Source organism: Morone saxatilis, unplaced genomic scaffold (genome assembly GCF_004916995.1).
Source record: "Morone saxatilis isolate NCDOM2014 unplaced genomic scaffold, NCSU_SB_2.0 Contig12, whole genome shotgun sequence".
NCBI lineage: Eukaryota > Metazoa > Chordata > Actinopteri > Moronidae > Morone > Morone saxatilis.
The window spans coordinates 1,857,108-1,862,598 of NW_023339674.1; the positions used below are offsets into that span (position 1 = coordinate 1,857,108).

Genomic DNA, 5,491 nt, shown 5'->3' on the forward strand with positions numbered 1-5,491 from the left:
TCCCCCCCAGCTCCACACACACACACACACACACACACACACACACTCTGACACGTCGCATGCTGAGTAGACAAATTCAAACATGCTATCACAGGAGAAAATATGCCCAAACAGCAAATCTAACCTTGTCCCGTGCTTTGAAAATACAGTAATAAACAAACCTAACCGGCAAACAAACAAATAAATGAGAGCGGCGGGATGATGTGCTGATCTCTAAACAAGGAGGAGGAGGTGGGGTGGGGGTGTGAATCACAGAAAATGGGCTACGTTTGACCTGAAAGAAGGCAAAATGTGCCATGAAGATAAAACTGCCTCCAGATATTCTCTTCAAAGTATTCAAGCAGAATAACTGTTATCAAAGTAATTAGCAATATCACAAATAACTGTTCAAGTGGAGTTATAATTCTGTATTTATTGTGCTGCAGATTGTTTTGGGGCTTTCTATGTCTTCTTTATGCTCAGTAGCAGTTTTAGCTCATTATTTGTTGCCAGGAATTCACTTAAAGAGAATTTCCTTCGTGTTATTTTATTTCCTGTTGATGGCGGTCACAAGGCGATCTACTGAGTCAACCTTTTAACGAGGGGTCGAGTTCCTGCTGAATCCCTCAAACCACCACTATCACTTCCATTCATGTTTCACTTCCCCATATGTGTGTGTGTGTGTGTGTGTGTGTGATTCAGCATTTTGTCTGAATCAACCAGTCATTATTTCTCAAGTGTCTTTCATTCTTACTGTGTCACAGGTCACACGGGCCTTTTTGTGTTGATAATAGTCGTTGGTTTGTGGCTGCGGTTTGTGGGTAGGAGGATCTCACACAAACACACACACACACACATTTATACACACAGTGGTGAAGGTGCACACACATGCTGTTGACCAGATGAGTCTGTGCAGTAATGCAGTGGAGAGGACTGTCCTCAGTGGCAGTGGAGGGTCAATCGACAATCAATTATTCCACTCAGCCTGGCCTGCAGCCATACCACAGACTCACTTCCTGCACCAAACACACACACACACAAAGACACACTCGCATTCCTTCAGTCTCCGGTTCACACTTATCCCTAAAAACCCACAGATTTTTAGATTTTACTATGTAAAGTGTTAAAAAAGGTATTTAACATTACTACAAATTTGTATTTTCATCTAGTTAGTTAGTAAGTTTGTTTGGGGCCAGGTTTTTTTTTTTTTAGAGGGTTAGGGTTTGGTTTAATTGGTAAAAACAGATTGGAATTTCCCTTGAGACTAAGCTTAAATGTAGAAATAATATCATACATTTACACCATGACTGAAGTTTGAAACATTTTCAAATGTTTTTTTGTTGTTATTGTTGTTTCATATTGATCTTCTGGTTGTCACTAATTCTGATTCCCATTCACATCCATTTATTATTCTTAAATCTTGGTTATGATTCTTGTTGTATTATTTGAAGTAAAATAGTTCACCAGTGAAACAAACTGGAGAAATAATGAATCACTTTGTAAAACATTGAAGATGGATCTCCCAAGCATCATTATATGGTACGACAGTGTTCTCAAGCACATAACTTCCGCATGTCGCCTCCCTAAAGACTTCCCTTGTTTTTCCATTCAACTATAAAACGTCCTCTGGACTCTCAGATCAGTATCCATTCACTCAGTGCTGTTCTCAGTCTGTCCCTTACTCTCAGCAGGACTGTATAAATGTCACACTACATGAAGCCGGACCAGATTTTAAACACAATCGTGTCACATTTGGACGCCGGAGCTGTTTTTCTCTCCGACTGATTCCTCTTCAGTCCTGAGGGTGGATCTCTCACAGACCACGCTGCCCGCTGTCATGCACTCTGTCTCTGCACCCGCAAAATGCCGCGCAGGCACTCACGGTGGCGAAGATGGTGCAGCTGCAGAGCCGAAGTGACTGAGGTGTCACTGAACCTGACACACACACTCAGGACCTGGACCCAGAGGCAGACACACACTGTCCGGACTGATGCACATCTAAAAGGTAGCTTCCCCCCAGACGGAGGGACAGTGTGTGTGTGTCTCTGCGTAATGTTTGTTAACTGGGTTCTGTCATGTTTGCCAGGCAGGAGCGGGGACAGACTCTGGACAGAAAATGAAAAAGGAACTTCTCCTTCGCACGATACTCTTTCAGAGCAAGGTCTTTAGCAGACACTTCACAGGTAGCTAGACCCAGCAAATCAGACAATATCTAGGTGAAATCGGGGTGGAACTGTTTATTGAGTTCATGTTTGCCAGGGGTTGTAATTTAAAGAATCACACTTTAAATTACTTACTGTAGTTATTTTGAAGGAGACACAGTTTTCCTCATGTGGTCTGTCTATTTTCATTTTACACAATAATCAAATTCACTGTAAGTTTCCTAAAATAATAACAATGAGTTTTTATTTCAGATGATGAAGATTAATGACAGTTAACATTTTACAATGATGGTTGTTTCTTACTGGAGTTTATTCCCATGGACCCCAATTTGTTTATATCTTTTCATCTGCACGTATCGCTCAACCCTAATCAGAGACTGACATATCCATCCTGTATCCTGTTTGACATAGTTTTCAGGACCTGCGCTGAAGGATTTCTATTAACTTACCGTTTGTCGATACATATGTCGATTTAAGTTATTTCTGTACAGCTGTGTCAATCTAATTTGTGACAACTTTTCTGTCGCCTCACGCACAGGGACATTCTCATTCTTAAAGTTGGGGTCAGTCAATCTGGTTAAAGAGAGTTGATTGTTCAATGCAAAGAAGTCTGTATTTGACAACTTGGGAGCATGAACGCCACCTGTTGTTATTGTGTGGCTTCCCATTTACCATAACCCAAAGTGTCAGTATTTGACGACCTGGGAGAACTTTCTCCAGAATGACTGACCATCCTTTAATCCTCCAACAAGCTCTATCAACCTGACCTATTTGGATTGCTGAAAAATAGATAAAAATAGATACAGCAAATCCGGGGTCTGGAAACATTACTTTAACTGCTCGCTATTCAGGAAAACATAGACATGGTTTGTTTTAACCATTGAACAAATCTCCAATGCTGACGTTTTCAGGATCAGTAATAGTTCCACATGTGTTGGTAGAAGTTTGGTAACTCCAAAAAGTTTTCCTCAATTAGATTTAGAATAAGGGAGAGAAAGAGAAAGCGTCTAAATTCAATCACTGTGCGTCTGACAGATTGTCAGAGTGACAGAAAGCGACGGTACAACGTCCTCTTTCTTCTGCGATGTAACGTAAACTGGGGTACACTCAAAGCCTCTGCCTTATAAAAGCATGTCCTCATTTAGCCTGTTTAATACCGAGCAGAGGAACCGTTCTGCGGGAAGACGAAGACGAGGAGAAATAAACAGAATGAAGAAGTGTTTGTGGTGAAGGAGTGCAGACTCAGCGCTGCCGCCGGCGTACAGAGGAGACGGAGACAGAGTGCTGAAACTGTCATGGCAGCCCTCGCTCGGTGACAGAGAAGTGTGAGCAGTCACAGAGTAGACGAGGACGAGAAGAAGCAAAGGAGGTAGAAACAGAGAGAAACTAAAGGGAGTTAGGGAAAGAGAGGAGCTACTTGTCTGACATGTTGCCTTTTCATTTAGAGGTATTTTTTGTGGTGAGAGATGTTGGCAGTTTGGGGCCAGCTGTTCTATTCTTTCTGTCTCGTGGTCTTTTCTCTAACTGATAATGTTCTCTACCTTGACTGCTGCTGTTGTTGTGGTAGTTGTTGCTGTTGTTACCGGTGTTATTGTTCTGTTCTGGTTCACTGTTTCTTAGTTAAAATCAAGGATTTACTTCTCCAGTAGTTCAAGTTCTTTGTCATTCTTTGGTCCAATTAATGAAATTAAAATGTGAGAGCCAAATAGATTAATGGAAATATTTATTTTAGGCTCCCTTTTGAATTTCCTTAATATCTAACACACAACACACTTCACTGACATTCTCTGGACAGTTTAAGTCTGCCACGGTGCACATACAAAAAATAATACATATAAAAATTTAGTTTTCAATAGCTTCAGTACAATGTTTGCCATGAAATATGTTGAGGGGAACCTTCGACATATTTCCTCATGGTGAAATTCAGTCATCTGAATGCTATAGAAACCAACTATTTCCATTGATTGTCTACGTAAGCAGTCGTGCAATACATTCTGGTAGAACCATGGTGCGTTTTGTGAGACGGGCAGTCCGTTGGCCGCCCCTCATTTCATAAAGTTAAGGTCTAAGCTACTTTAAAAACCACCAACGTTCTGATTAGTGGACAACCAACTTAACTTCCAGCCACAGCTGACTAAAGCATCTAATGCCCTTAACATGCAATAATTCCCCCGTGGATACTTACCATTACTCTCTTGTTCTTGAGCTTTTGCCTGTATCACAATATTATCATGAGTATGTCAAGTTTACTCAGTTGCCATGGAAATGTAGATGTTCTAACTTGCCACGACTCTGAGCACCTTTAGGACTTCTTTGTTAGGCCTTTTCCATCAGCAGGGAACCGACTCCGTTCTGGTTCAGGCACTTAGTTTTGAATTGTCCTGAACATTTCAGCCAAAAATATTTTTTAACTGGTACCGAACCCAAACATGGCTGGGCTGTAATCATCTGTTTTTACAGTGGTTATGTCTCTGCTGTGTGAAATCCTCGCATTCAGTCAGGAAACATGCTCATTTTTTCAGGCCACACAGGAGCTAATCTCGTGTGCAGTTGTGTGCTAAGAAGTATCAATATTCTGCAGATAACTGAACTGAGAGACAGAGAGGAGGAAGTGAGCAGATAATCTCTTGGGGTATCATCTTGTGGTGTAGGAGACTTAATCTAGATACCCTCATCAGGACCTCACTGTGTCTTCATGTTGACTCGACCACCTGTATAATTCTCTGTGGTGTAAATCAGCAATCAAGCGTGGCGACATTCACACGCAATCAGGCTGATGAGTGGTTGGACACACATTACTGCCCCCCCTGCTCCATCAGCCAGCAGGTCTCAGTCAGATAGGCCTCCATAAATAAGTCATCCCCCACAGTCCACTCACCTGTGCCTGTTTACATGGATTAAATTTGCATGGCCTTTATTAAGATTTAAGGACGGACGCCAGGTTAACATCAAAAACAAAAACAAGCTTTTATTTTGGCGAAATCCATGGTGCGTCCGTCTGGTGTGAGTGGATTGTTTACAGGTTAGTGCTGAAATGATGTTTCGTTGAAAAGCTCTGACGGGGCAGAACTACAGTCTGGGTGGAGTTCAGTGCTTCAAAGAAGTCACACTGCATTGTGAGTATTTGGGTAAAATTATCTGTTTTCCGTTCACTTGTACCCTTTCACTTCTCAGATTCTGCCTAAAGAGGAAGTCATTGAGCACATTTACTCAAACAGAAAAAAAAATTGTTCCCTCATGGCAGCGACTGTGAGAACTCTCCTGTTTTTATTGACCATCCAAAAGATGCAGCTAGAAGTTTCCGATCCTTGCCAAGCCTGCAATTGCAATGGCGGCTGTGGCTCAGAGGC

At 41.8% G+C, this 5,491-nt stretch overlaps 1 protein-coding gene across 1 annotated transcript in view; it reads right to left on the reverse strand.

Annotated features, from left to right (window-relative positions):
* Positions 1-5,491, reverse strand: part of mafaa (v-maf avian musculoaponeurotic fibrosarcoma oncogene homolog Aa) — a 31,076-nt gene that overhangs the window by 23,550 nt on the left and 2,035 nt on the right. The gene's annotated exons all lie outside the window — the stretch shown is intronic.